The sequence below is a fragment of the Eucalyptus grandis genome, chromosome 5 (genome assembly GCF_016545825.1).
Source record: "Eucalyptus grandis isolate ANBG69807.140 chromosome 5, ASM1654582v1, whole genome shotgun sequence".
In the NCBI taxonomy this organism is placed as follows: domain Eukaryota; kingdom Viridiplantae; phylum Streptophyta; class Magnoliopsida; order Myrtales; family Myrtaceae; genus Eucalyptus; species Eucalyptus grandis.
Window position 1 is genome coordinate 37,781,553 of NC_052616.1, and position 16,043 is coordinate 37,797,595.

The window sequence follows — 16,043 nt, forward strand, 5'->3', positions numbered from 1 at the left end:
TTGGACTTCCCTAGCATATGTTCTTGACTATTTCTTAGTTCTTGCGTATAATGATTACAGACGATTCTGCATCGGCAAATGCACGTCGTTTGCTTCGCGAGAAGAGATGTGCATACATTTTCGAGATGATTTTTGCCATCAGCTTTTGGTTTCATATTGCAATTGTAGCATTTGACTTGAAATTCGACACCTACTTGATAATTATTGCCTTAGATCTTAAAAATTGTAAAATATTCAGCACTGATTGACAAGAAACGTAAAGGGATGAAGAAAAATTTATTATGTATTTCTCATTATGCCCACTATGCAAGTATATGGCTGTATTTGTAGTACAATAAATGAATCAGAAATAATGTATACAATATTATCTTTCCTAAAATGTTTCATATCTATGGTTTGCTAATTCAATCACCAGATTTGAATCTGAATTGGGAATCAATCATTAGACAAAATCAAATCCTTTCTCCAACACTCGCCCTCAAGCTAGTGGCTTATAAATGTCAGGCGCCAAGCTTGCTCAATAGATATTTGTGTTGTCTCTAGCATAATGACTTAGTGAAAATATTTGTAGGCTAATCCACAGTTTTAATTCCTCGAGTAGCAACAATCCCTTCCTGAATTTTTCTTGAGTAAAATAACAATCAACCTTAATGTGCTCTGTCTTCTCATGAAAGATCAGATTTGGCGGCAATTTAAGCGCAGCATCATTATCACAAAATAATTCACTTTTGCCATTGATTAGCACACCCGTATATGAAAGTAATCCCCATATCCAAACTATTTCACAAATAGTTTTCACCAAGGCTCGATATTTTAATTCAACTAATGACAATGAACTATTGATTGCTTCTTTGTCTTCCATGAAATCAAAGACTTTCCAAGCTTGATGCAAAAACCAGTAATGGATCTTCTTGTCATTGGACAAGTGGCATAATCTATGTCACAATAGGCCTTCATCTTCATGTTGTAGTCGTGGGATATTAGAATTTCAAGTCTTGGACATCCTTTCAAATACTTCAAAACCTTTAGCGCTGCATTCATATGTGATTGCTTTGGGTTATGCATAATATGAATAAATATCTATATTGCATAACATATATTGGGCCTAATCATGGCGAGATAAATTAATTTTCCAATGAGTTGTTGATATCCTAATGGATCCTTGAGTAGTTGATCCTTATTTGGAGAAGAAGAGCTTGCATCATATTCATATGTTGCCAATTTGACATTCTGCTCAATAGGGATAGCAGCTATTTTGCAACCCAATAATCTTGCATCTGATATGATTTCTAGAATGAGTTTTCTCCAACTAAGACAAATTCCCTCATTGGATCAAGCCATTTCAATATTAGGAAATTTTTTGGAAGGTCCTAGATCCTTAATATGAAAGGTCATATGCAAATATCTCTTGAGCTTTCGAATTTGCAGCATCATTATTTTTTATCATAAGTATATCATTGACATAAATCAACAAGTAGATCGATGAAGCACCTTTGGTCCATGTGGTCAAGCCTTTACATTGCATAAATCCTTTAGCAATAGACAAGTCTTGTACCACTCAATTGAACCATCTACCTTGTATTTTATTTTGTAGACCCATTTATAGCCAAGGGGTTTATGTGGGAAGGCAAGGGAATGCCGTCCTAAGTATTATTCTCTACAATAGCAGCTAATTTTTCTTTAATGGCTCTTTGCCATCAAATATCACGAGCTGCTTCCTCATCAGAAGATGGTTCCTATTTTTCAGATATTCTACTGATGCAGCACGTGTTCAAGTGATAACCTACTAAATGAAACATAGGAGGACACTGGATATTGCATACATGGAGTCTCCAAAGTGGGACAAATATAGTCCTTTGTCCATGTTGGAGGCCAGACTTGTTGTCCCGAATGTCTAGGCACATGAACTGATGTTCCTTTAGCAGCTGGTGATGAGCATTTAGTGTGTTGTCGTTGCGGTGATGATTGAGACCCATTATTGTTTTGCTCAAGTGGTGAAATGGGCAATTTGTTTATTGCAGAGGAAAATTTAGGAGATTTAGTAGAAAAATCAGGAGATCCAATGCAATCAAAACGTACGGTGGCTTCATAGAAATATCCTCCACCGATAAGAATTGTCAATGATTTGATGTTGGTATTGGCAGCTCAAGTGGAGATGCCATTTCTTAGAAAGGGGATACATCCTCATGGAAGATAGCATCTCGACTAACAACAAAATGACCTATAGAAATCTCCATAACTCAATAACCCTTATGTAAAGCTAGATATCCCGTAAAGATGCATCGAAGAGCATGAGGATCCATTTTATGTTGACATTTCATATACATCACATAGCAAAGACAACCAAATACTCAGAGATGATCAATCTTTGGTTGTTTGCCAAAAAGCATTTCAAATGGGGTGCATCTTTCTAATATTCTAGTTGGCATGCAATTAATTAGATAGGCTGTCATAACCACATAATCTTCACAAAAAGATTCTAGAATGGAAGCTTGATATTTTGGTGCTTAGGCAACTTCTGAAAGATGTCGATGTTTACGTTCGACAATGCCATTCTTTTGAGGAGTATAAGCACAAGAACTCTCATGGAGTATTCCTTGAGAGGATAGAAAGGATTGACACTTAGTTGAGAAAAACACTTATGTTATTTGTGCAAATCCTTTGAACATTTTTATTGAACTGATTTTTTTATCATGGACAAGAATTTCGATAGATATGAAAAAGTCTAACTCTTGGATTGCATGAGGAATATCCAAGTGGCACGAGAATAATCATCAACTATGGTGAGGAAAAATGGGATCCATCATGGTATGGTGTATGGTAAGGACCCTAGATATCCATATGAATCAATGAGAAAACACTAGGGGCACGAGATATACTAGTTGGAAATGGTGCTCGTGATTGTTTCAGCAGAGGCCATATCTTACAATCAAGACAGAGCACTGTGACCTAGACGCTTATGAGAATGGGCAATTTTATTTCTAGCAATAGCATTACAAGATATGGATAAATCAAAATTTCTCGGGAAGTTGACCTAAAAATAGAGCCCACTTGTTTCATTCTACCCAAGCTCATCAGTTTCCCAGTTGAAAGATGTTGAAAATGACAATTTTTGGAATTGAAATTGGCTTAACAATAATTATCTTCATAGACTTTGGAAACAAATATGAAATTGAATTCAAACTTAGGAATATATAGCACATTTTTTAGGATAATGTTTGTGCTAAGGCATGCAAGCCAATTTTTCTAACATTCGTAATAGTCCCATTTGGAAGCCGAATAGATATGGAGGAATTAGGCTTTGTACGTGTCACATCTCAATCCTCCGGGCCCGTGCCCATCCCTGCTTGGTCGATATAATAGCGACGTCCCAGGACGCATCGCCAACCCATTCATTTTTATATACGCATGCAGAAGCAGATATGAATCCACAGACAACAACATAATGGGATAGGAAAGCAGGGCCAACTTTTTCAAAACAAACCAAACCTTTTTTATAACCGAACAAGTTTATATACAATGCTTGGCTGTTTACAAAAATATCGGCTTAACAAAAAGGAACCCTATGACTAACTAGTCATACAAGTTTGCCGATTTAGCTTGTTCCACCTTCCCAAACTTCGGGACTTTTGGCTCTCCACAATCGTCATCTAGGGACCTGAAAATGTAATCCCACAACGGGGTGAGACTACGTCTCAGCAAGTTCTACCCCCTAAGACCCTATTAGGAAGAAAATTACGCCCTAAGGGCTGCCTGAGCACACACAAGCATCAGAGGACTTACCTTGGCATCAGTTCCTTTCTATAAATCAGTTCAATTCATAAATATTGACAATTATATCACTCAATCAGAGCAGATCAAATCATCGATCAATCGACCTAGTCGATTACATGTCATCACGACCATCTCTTGGTCGGCCCATTCAATACTATCTATGAATCTAATCAAAATCTAGGACTTCTTAATCAAAATGAAATACAGATAGTACTATCCTATCTTCAGATGACATATAGAGCCATCGAGCGGGTATGCATAATGTTCTATCTCCAAGATGACATATATAATCATCGAGCCATTATAACATACATGTGCATAACGTTCTATCTCCAAGACGACATATCAAGTCATACCGTTATAACACACCGTTCTTTCTCAAGATGACTTATAGAGTCATCGAGTTGTTATATCATACTGTCATTTCTCCAAGATAACATATAGAGTCACCGAGTCGGTATACATGCAATTCATTCTCAAGATGACAGGAGAGTCATCGAGCTATTATAGTATAACGTCCATTCTCCAAGATGACATATGAATCATCGAGCCGTTATAGTATATTGTTTTGAAGATACAATCAATTTTACTCTTTTCATTATACTTGATAAAAATACACGTGTGTGGATACATGGTTGGCCTTAGCAAAAAAATACAAGGCTTTCACTTTCGAACCTTCCACTATTTTTAGCAGTCCCAAAATAGATTTTTGGCGCTGTAGACCGACGCCCAGTAATTTTCCACTTAATGTCCACAATTATCCATTTTTGAAAATTAATACCCACAAACACCAATCACAATCAAATTGCACATTCAAGTACTCAATTAAATAAACAGAGAGTACCATTGTAATGAGCACGAAATTCTTGTCACCGACTATCTCGGGTTAATTTCCGGAAATTAATTAATTAATTAAATAATTACGAAAAATATTAAATAAATACAATAAATGCATATTTAGGCCTGTAATACCTAATTATATGCTGAAACGGGCCCGGAAAATTTTCAAGACTCGTTAAATAAATACTAGAGTCAATTTATTCGCCAATTGCACTAACTAACTACCTAACATGTAATGGCAAATAATTAAATTTACTAATATAATCTAATCTAACTACCTAATCCATCTTAGCCTAAACTAATCAATCCCTAAGCACAATTAACCTACTAAGCGAGGATTAGTGAGTTAAACTCACTTGATTCGTGAGCCGATCGGTTCAAATTGACAGGGACGCAACGAGGCTCGATTCTCTTTAAAGCGAGCTGAACAGTGGCCTCAAGATCCACTATTTTTGCTTCTATTTTAAGCTACAAAAGAGAAAACGGGGCTGGTTTGATGAAGCAAGGGTAGGGGTGGACCGACGAAGGTAGAGCAGCTCGGAAGGGCGGTTCACAACGATCGGCAGTAGCTCACGGTGACCTGAGTTGCTTGGGACAGCCTACCGAACACGTGGATGATAGGGGCGAAGCAACTGGAACACGACTGAGGCGGAAGGAGCTCATGCGGGCGGTGGTGGCATCATGGGCGGTTCGATGGCGATCCTGGCTCCAGCGGTAGTTGCAATGATCGGCTTCTGCTCCTGGTGGTTTCGAACAGCAAAGGGGAGAGGAGATGGAGGTGGTCGGCCGGTCTTGATGAGGGAGAGAGGATAGAGGAGAGAAGAGGGAGCAAGGGATCCAGCTTGGTCACATTTATCTTTCCAATGGTCCCCTTGACCGGTCCTCCTCCACCAATTGCTTCCTAGGCTGAAAATTAGCTACCAAGGCTTACTTCTAGAAGCCGAGATTGTCCAAAAGTCACGGGTGGTGGGGGTACAGGAACTTGGGTGGAATTGCTTCAATTTCCTTTCAATTTCTCTTCGAATCAATTCATCTTGGCCTCTATAAATTCAACCGACACCTCAACAATCAAATGGATATTTTTCCTCACCAATTAATCCCACTTACTTCCCAATTTTGCAATAAAAAACGATCATTGCCTTTTTTCTGAACAAAAACGGCCCTATGACAACTTTTTCCAAAACGTCTCGGTTTGCAGAAAAATATTCGAAGGCTGAGTCGACGTTACTAAAATGACTTGTGACATGACAGAATTTTTAATTTTTGAAATCAGATTCAAATTCGCAGTTAATTTCACTCCGACGTGCTTTTAGCGTGACCTAGTCTACCGGGTAACTTTTAGGAATTTTGGCGCAATTGACCTGTGATCGATTTATCTTGAGTTACAACGTACATTTTCAACATATTGGTGACCTCGGTTGTCGTGGAAAATCTTGAGATTTTAGTTACGGACACAAGGTACCAAAAACGATAGAAAATCAATTTAGTGCCGATCGACAAGAATTTTGCAATCAAGTGGAATCACCCACACTTTGATCATATATCTCAGTCGAATTGACCTATCTCTAATCTTTGATCAATTATGACAGTGCCGTAATGACCTTGCAAATCAACACGGTCGAGTAATCGATTTCTGGTCGAATTCTCAAGTCCATTGCACTTAGATTCCTTAATTGCTTCCCCGAATAGTCTAGTTATCTCGTGAGTGATCAGCTCAGAGAATAGTACTATCAATGCGTTAATGAAATGTTCGATTTATTTAATCGAAAATGAAATATGAAGATTCAGACTATCACAGTACTGACATCATAAAACATACATTAATTGCAAATTATGTGGTCATTGACGCCTGTGTCAACAATCTATGCATCAACTTACACATTCTTAGCTTTGCATTATGAAGTACTTGAAAAATTTGTAGTCTTGTCAAATGTCCTTAACTAATTTAGTGCCTTCATGATGTGATCCTAGGTAATTGGTTGATGAGCTTTGTCATTTCCATGCGCTGATACCTGATAGGTAGAAAATTATTTTCCTTTTTTTTTCTTTGTAAATAAGCTTACCATGTAATTTCCAACATATTTCAATAGTATGATGTGGATGCCGGCAATATTCACAGTACTTACTCTTGAATTTAAAATGTTGACCTCCTCTTTTTTGTGATGACGCAATGCCATAAGGGCCATTGGATTCGGACCCATAGGGATCTACATCCTCGCTGCTGATTTGGACTGTCAAATTGTTGGGAATAAGGGCCATTGTATTTAGTTCCATTGGGATCTACATCCTCACTGTCGATTTGGACTATCGAATTGTTGGTTTGAATTACACGGATGCCATTCAATCCATGCTTTTTATCCTAGCTATTGAATTGGTAACCTTTAGGGTTACCATTGTCTTCCTCCTCATTCTTGATCAACGATCAAGGGTTTCCTCCCGAGCCTGACCTCGAGCTTGCTATTCACTATGGCGCACAAAAGCCACCATGAGGGCGACCTAAAAGCTTCATTAGCACTACAAGCACCACATTTTCTCTTCCCTTCTCCTGTTCGGTGGTCGTGAGGCACTGGTTTTCTTCTTGGATAACCAATTGGAATATGCAGCCACTTAGCGACATTGGCTCCATGGCGAGGATCTATGAGAAAAAAATTACGTAACTATCTTTTAAGGCTAATAGGAAGCAGGTCACCTTCTCTCTCTTCTTAATCTCCATGTATTGTTTGAGGGTTGACTCGAGCCCTTCAAGTTGCTCCTTCGTGGCTTCAAGTTCGTTCCAAAGGACTAAAAGTAGGTTGAAGCAAGCAGTAACCGAGAGGTTCCCTTGCTTCAACTCCACGAGAGCTTAAATAGTTGTTTGGTCTAGAAAGTTGAAGCGTAATCAATCTTAATTCCGGTCCATCAACTGGTGATGTATAAAACGAATTGTTAGGTTTTGGATGGCCAGCAATGGCTGGAAAGGGCAATGGTGCAAACCCGAGTGGAAAACTCAGTTAGGGATTTGTCCTCGATCCACCCGAGTTGAATTCGAGTCTATGACTTGGGGAAACTGGATCTAGATCTCCATTCGGGTTTGTCTGTTGTTGTGGCCCGTAATTTGCCCACTGTTGACTAGCCCCAAAGGTCCACTAACTAGGTCTAGCGGCCCATGGTCCCTAAATTTGGACCCATGACTCATATGGCGATTGAATTGGAGTGAGCAACTGAATTGCGACCGGAGCAAAAGGGTGTTAAGTAGTCTACTCAACTTGTTCTGGGACTTGGTCGGGTATTTCTTCTGACATGGGTAGGATTGGATTTTGAACTTCGCTACTGTCTGGGTTTTGCATATTGAATGTAAGGTTGAACCCATTTTCAATGTGTTGATTATGTTCTTTAGGCAGTAATTTGCAGCAACAAACTAGAAAACAATCGAAGGCAATTCAAGAAAAAAGTTGCGAAAGGTGGATCAAGAGCGAGGCTTTGTACCATGACAAGAAACGTAAAGGGAATGAAGAGAAATTTATTATGTATTTCTCATTATGTCCAATGTACAAGTATATGGCTAAATTCATAGTGCAATAAATGAACTAGAAAGAATGTACACAATATTATATTTCCTAAAATGTTTCATATCTACGATTTCTTAATTCAATCACCAAATTGGAATATGGATTGGGAATTAATCGTCAGACCAAATCAAATCATTTCTCCAACAATAATAATATTTCATATTTTTCAATATAAAAATAAAATATATATTTTGGTTCATTTGGTAATAGTGTGGGTAGGCTTTGAGCCCAACTAGCAATACCTTAATTTTGCTAGCTTGTCATGTCACTTTTGTGATATATATGCTAACCCCTTCAAGTGGCACCCCATGCACATTAAAAAAAAGGTGTGAGTGATGGCCAGGAGGTTGTTGTGGCTAAAGATAGCTGATAGGCATAGAGGCGTCGAGACAAGGTGACTTGGCAATACATAGATTTCAATACATGATTACTAGGTAAAGGAAAAGGCGCAACAAAAAAGGAGAAAACCGACCGAAAAAAAAAAAAAAAGAAAAAAAGAGGATTTATCTATCATTTTATTTAAAAGAGAAAAAAGAAATGTTATTTTATCCATTAATGGTGAAGATCTCAATTCCTAGAAAATGGGCCAGTGGTTATTTTCAGTGAAATTCAAGTAACCAAAATCCACAATTCATGTCTTGAAAAGAACACTCAAACTAAAAAAAAATCATTTTCATAATATTGTGATTCGAATCATTAGTAAATTAGTTATTTGGATTTATAACCTCAAACCCTTTAGTTCTAGCCGCTCCTAGCATTCAAACACAACCATTGTTTGCACGTTTTGATAATTTTCTCTATCATTTTCCATTTCTTGGTTATAGTTAGAAATTTTTTCATTTAATTTATTAAAACATTTAACTTTTTCCCCACACGTATAAATTGTCCATCGTCTATTCTCCTTAATTATTTTGGAGACCTTTGTTCATATATGAAAGGAGAAACCTGATACCATGTTGCCGTCATATTTGAAGGTAGAGGTTTTCAACTTTTCATCAATGCCAAACTATCGCATTCCCACTGCAAATTTAGTTCAAGGGGATTTCTTTATTTTTAACTTTAACATTAGGTATGAAATTATCAATATGAAAGGCCGAGGGAGTGTTCCGACACATATCATGTCTCTAGAAATTACATCCACGGGACATTAAGTACATGCGAAATCAGCCATAATCAATTGATTTTTTACAAGACCCATAATATTCTGCAGAATCTTATCTAAAAGACACGTGGTAACAACATTTCAACTGATGCAAATCCTAATATTGACCTAGACCCATCAATAAGTGAGGAAATTTTTTAGAGCTCACATGACTACTTTAACGTAGTTGAAGTAATAAGATTTATTGTATCATTGAGCTTGTGCCAGTTTTTGTCAGTTTGTTGATTTTGAAATATTTCTTGTCAGTTTATAATATACTTTTGTTCTTTTTTTCCTGGCATCCTTCCACTCGATTTGGCTTGTTGCCTTTTTGAGTCTAAGTTTTTTTATGCCGAATTTCCGGATTGTATAGTTTGATTATAAGTCAATATATTTTACCTTACCCAAAAAAAAAAAAAAAAACAAATGTATGTGTGTTAGTTTTTTTTTTTTTTTTAATGTTTACTAACTTTATTCAATCATTTATTCTTTCATCACATGGAATCCCAAACTCTTCTTCCGATACTCTAAAGAGCTCTCTCACTATATCGTTGCTGAGAAACGAAAGAGAAATCATGAAGCGTCTCTCATCTGTTGTATAGACAACGAAGTGACCCTTCTGAGCAACTGATGATCTATTTACATTTGTCGAAGCGGACTTGCTGTTCGTCCGATGAAACGAAATTCTTTTTCTTCCAATTGTGGCCATCTTCCGCCACTTCCTTGCCATTTGAATCAGCTTCTTTGTGCTTATCATTTTGCTCAACTCCGAGAAATTCTCAACGGAAGAGCGAACTTGCTTTTTGTTGAATTTGAGTGCTATTTCTAGTTGTGCAGAAAGTATTGGCCCTCCCCTAGTTTTACACTGAGAGGGCTAACGAATTGGCATCCTATGTAATCCAATGTATCTCTTTCCGATGTGAAGTCACGTGGTAAGCAAAACGATGTGATCATATTGAGAAAATACTTCAGAGGGCCAAGATTTTTGCTTCTGTGGGCTCATGAGGACAAGATTGCATAACAGAAGAGAAGGATTCTCTTACTATTTTGCAAGTGAGTTTAGCTACCCAGTAGGGTCCATATCGGTTTGGTTGTCCACTTGATTAACCACATTCTCTCCGTGACTCACAAGATCAACCACAAATTGCGGAAGATCACAGAAAATTAGTCCCCTATTGGTGCCTGCCGGTTCTTGTATTATCAATACTGACAGACAATCGAATATTTATGAGAAATTCCTGGTCACATTAGCAAGCAATACTGCTGGACCCAGAAAATTCAGAGATTTCAAGCACAAAAATAGGTGATACTTTGGGTCTTCCCACCTTCTGTCGGGTTGCTAGAAGATGTATTAATTAGCAGTATGAACTGATGATTTGCACCAATGCCATAAGCAAAGGTGTATATCCACACTATGCACTTGTTTAGGCTTACTGAAAATAGAGAGTGGAAGAAAGAAACCATCGATTAAGGGGACAAATAGTCTAATGACAGATATTTTTTTTCCTTTTTCTGCATGTAAGCAATAGATATAAGCTGCTACTTCAATTTTTAGGCATTTCACTAAACATGTCTAATTGTGTTGAAACAAATCCACGTAGGACGCAATATTTCTGGTGACACAAATCTGTTTATACCAAACTTAACAATCACGTGTAAACAGATAATTGCCGGACTACTGTCCAGTATTAAATATCGTGTTCATTTATTTACTACTATATTTGTGCCGACAAAGTCTAAGGCGTGTTTGAAACTAATCATCGGCAGGGAAGTGGAAAGTCGCACGAGAAGCACGTGCGAAATTGTTAAATCTTTCGCTCGTGCTTTCATAAGTCAATCTTTCGCTCGTGCTTTCATAAGACAGATAGAGAGTGGAAGAAAGAAACCATCGATTAAGGGGACAAACAGTCTAATGACAGATAATTTTTTTTCCTTTTTTCTGCATGTAAGCAATAGATATAAGCAGCTACTTGAATTTTTAGGCATTTCACTAAACATGTCTAATCGTGTTGAAACAAACCCACGCATGACGCAATATTTCTGGTGACACAAATCTGTTTATACCAAACCTAATAATCACGTGTAAATAGATAATTGCCGGACTACTTTGTCCAGTGTTAAATATCGTGTTAATTTATTTACTATTATTTTTTGTGCCGACAAAGTCTAAGGCGTGTTTGAAACTAATCATCGGCAGGGAAGTGGAAAGTCGCACGAGAAGCACGTGCGAAATTGTTAAATCTTCGCTCGTGCTTTCAAAAGTTGACCATAAGTCAAATAATGGAGCTTCTCAATTAGAATAATGGAAAAACTACGATCAGAATATTCTCCGAAGGATCTTTTGCTCTTTTACCATCCTGCCCTCGACATTACCAAAGCATCACTTTGACCAACCTACGAGAAAACGACAAAAGTGTCTTCTTCAACATAAATTGATTAAAACATGCAACCATTGCTTGGCCTCCCCACAAAAAAATTAAGAAAACATGTAATTATCATATTAGGTGGCCTAAATAATGCATCATTGGCTTAGATCCTCTTTTGAGATATTCCTATATACGTTTGAATTGATCTCATCTAACTAATATGACCCAACTACTTCCTTTTAATTATATTAAGACTAAAAATAAAACCTTTCATTTGTTTTCCGATAATTCCAAAGACAAAATGTCGAAAATAAACCAATTTTCAAGCAGATTTGCAATAAGGTTCAATTGTCTTCCGAAGAATTCGTGTAGGTTATGCACTTGGTGGATATAAACTCTCTACTCTTGAAGCAATCCAAAGTGAATGGCTTAGCAACGTGAATGATGCTTAGAGGAAGCCGCTAGTGAGTGTGGTGTGCAAGCAACAAGATGTTGCTTTTAAGGGTCAATTTTGAAAAGTTGTGTTGTCCTTATTTCTATGGAAATGGGACTCAGCAGTTCGTGTCAACGTTATTTTCAATTATTGACTAAATTAATTCATCATTATATACTATGTGCAGTGTTGTATTATGTTTTTTAATATCTCAAGTAATTTTATTGGTAAAAGATCACACTATCTTTTATGAGATTACAAATTCAATGCATGTAGTGAGTGAATTTGTGGCCAACTCCTACATTGGACATTTATTTTCATGTGGAGAAACTTTTTAACTTATGGCACATAGTGGAGCTAAGATGATGAACTTGATATCCATGTCTTGACACAGTAGAATTAGCAACATCATATTGATCTGCATTGGTTGGGAGGGAGAAGAGTTCGCCATCATCAATGAGGGTCGCCACCACCTCAAACCAACCCTTGCTAGAATCGGTTTAAGGCTAGCAACCCTCACCAACCTCCATAAAAGATTGACATCCCTTGTTAACCCTACTCCTTAGTTTATAAATATTTGTCATTTGCATCGTATACTATAGCAATATTCTCCGGCATTACCTCAAAATTTATCCGCACTTATACTGCGCATGACCACTACCCCAAGCAAATTTATTCATTTTCTCTAAGATCCACGTCGGCTTACTGTCTCACATCCCCTTTCCTCGCACTTTCTAGGAAAACCCGACCTTCTCGTATGATGTAATCAAGGCTAAAAAGGACCAATGAAATCGAAACATTTAGACGACGGCCCAAGACCGAATCAAAGTAATACCCAAACGTGCGAACGCCGAGTTTGAATCCTTTCCGTTAATAACAGGAAACCCCAAGGGCAATCTCGGTAATTGAGAGTCTCTATATATACTGAGCAACCCAAGCCCCTGCTAAAAATCTCCATAATCACGCAATCTCCTCTGGCCGCCATCAATGGAAGAAGCCGAAGCAGTCATGAAGATCGTCGATACGTGCTGGTTCGAGCTCGAGATCCTCAAGAAACGACCAGACACATCGCCTTCTTCAGCCTCGAGATCCGATCCGGGACAAGACAGCATAGAAATACCCGAGAAAGGAAGCCCGCGTCTTCAAATTTCTCGGACTCCGTCGATTCTTGTGAGGTCCATGAGCGATCAAACGAGCATCATCCCATCAAGCTTCCAATCAAGCCCTCTCTCTCCAGCCTCAGTCCTTCGCGCGACTCCCATGCACAGCATGATCTACGAAGAAGAGGTAATCAGAGAAGAAGAGGAAGGTTTCAAATGGAACGAACCGACAAGCTCGGAGTTCTCACGCAGAAACAAGGGCCAAATGGGAGGAAGAGGGAAGAGGAGGGCCTTGAGCAAGAGCTTGTCGGAGCTCGAGTTCGAGGAGGTAAAAGGGTTCATGGATCTGGGGTTCGTCTTCTCGGAGGAAGACAGCGTTGACTCGAGCCTGGTCTCCATCATTCCTGGGCTACAGAGACTGGGCAAGAAAATCAAAGATGGCGATGAAGACGACGAAGATGGCGATCATCATCAAGAAGATGGTGATGAGAAAGAGATTGTTGGCGAGCCTGCAGTTGTCGCGAGGCCCTATCTGTCGGAGGCGTGGGAATGGTGGGAGGAGAAGAAGGAGGAGGATCCATTGATGAACTGGAAGGTTCCTGCTCTTGGGAACGAGACCGACATGAGAGAGAGTCTCAAATCGTGGGCTCACACGGTTGCTTCAACTGTCGTTAGATGACGGTTGTTTCAGTTGTTGTTGTGGTCATCGGTTCAATTTGGAAGTTTTGATAATTCTTCTTTCTTCCCTCTTTTCTTCTTGTAAGAAGATAGCTCGATTTTTTTCATGTAAATACAATACACATGAATTAGTTTTCAATGAAATTGGAGATTCTCATCTTGGGTAACTCTTGATTCTGCTTTGTTTAAGGAAAGCAAATTTGACGTTTCTTTGAGTTATTATTTATGGAACCATTTTGATTTGATGACTTTTCTTTTCCCCAAAATCGGGTCAACATATGTCAGCTTCGTTCATCAATGATTTGGATTTTCATATCATTTACAACGTAATTGGTGGCGTATTATGTTAATTGCGTAAACGCAATCACTTCTTGTCTCCCTCTACTATCTAAGAGCTTCTGAATCTTATCTCTTTGAATCACATGAAAGAGTCGCTGAGGTTTTCCCCTTTTGATTTTCTTCATACATGCATATAATGCCTGATTTAGGGAAAAATAATGTCGTTCGAAGGATGTCATTTGATGCACGTAAATCAACACTATTTCAGGTGCACCAAAATCTACGCAAGTTTTTCGTCAAAGTTTTGCCACTTATCGCCGGCTGCCGCACCTGAAATTCGAAAAACCATTTGTCGTTGCTCTCTCCCTTTCCCGTTCCGGAGGACGATGACTTGTAGATTGGACCGGTGTCGATTTTATAGCACTCGAATATTCAACCCCACCTAATGTATCCGTGCTAATTTTCTACGTAGAGTATATTTGACCATAGTATTCCGTGGGTTTCAAGGCCACTGAGTTTTCAGATTGCGACCATATTAATTTCTGTGGAGAAGATACAAAATTGCACCTCCCGTGAACTAACTCCTAAACTAATTTGCAAATTTGCCATTTTTTTCTCCTCAAACTGCCCCTTCCCGTCTTTGGAATTTTCAGCCCTCCAAAATAAAGCTCCATGTTGCGACCAAATTTTCGGGTGAATCACCTAGGTTTGGCTAGTGGATTACTAAATATAGACTTAGCTTAGGCTCTCTCAAGCCCATATCAATTTGCGACTTAGGTTCGAATTCTTAACATGCAAATTTTTAATTAGAAGTCGCCACTAATCTATTTTTGTGGGTCGATTGTAACAGAAGATTTACTTTACTCCTACGAACCAGAGATTTATGAGTTTGGGGACTTGATAGATTTTTCTAACGCCCTTTTAGTACTTTTCTCTTTTATTTAAAAAAAAATGTTTGACAAGCGGCTTGAATTAATTTTAACATGTGATCATGCAGGTGCACAAACCATAAATTTAACATCCAGATAAAAAGCAATGAATAAATTGCAAAACTAACCTCAAGGCAACGAAAGCATCTACGTTGTTGCAACGAAAGCATCTACGTTGTTAGATCAAAATTCACATCAACAACCCTAGATATGATTTTTAACTAACACGCAATTTCTTTTTTTTTTTTATTTATTTAATGAGAGTCATGCAATGCATGTTACTAATTTAATATGAAATGATATGACACAATGTGATCTACCTATATGACATAAAGTGCAGTCTATACTAAAAATGGAATCAATTTATTCTAAGGCGTTTTTGGTATTTTCCCTGAAATTCGAAATTATAAAAATGTGAAAATATTTATCTAAATTCAAATATCATCTAATTTGTATTAGGAATGAGGTTAAGCCAAATCCTAATTTAAACTAGAATGTTATCCTAACTTAGAAATCCCTATCTAAAAAATTATCTAAACTTATAATAAATTAAAAAGCTATTATCTAGAATTAAACTATATGAAATTTTACCCTAAAATGCAATGCCTAATTCTATTTTTTTTTTTTTTTGTGTTTTTGTATTAATTTCGGAAATTAAAAATTGTCAAATAATTAAACATGCAACCTAAGTTTAAAAAAAAAAAAAAATAGCAACCTAAATTGATTGATTTGATTTGATTATTTTTATTTTTGAAATTCGAAATAAATTCCTATTCTAAATATGCAAATCCTAAAACAAGAAATAAACCTAATCTAACTCACATTCTTTGGATTTTTTTTTTATGAAAACAAAATCAACTTAAACGACATGGCAGCAGATCAAAGCAAGACAATATTGATATCCAAATTGATGAACCATATCTCGCATACATGAGATCGGGTTTGTCAATTTTAA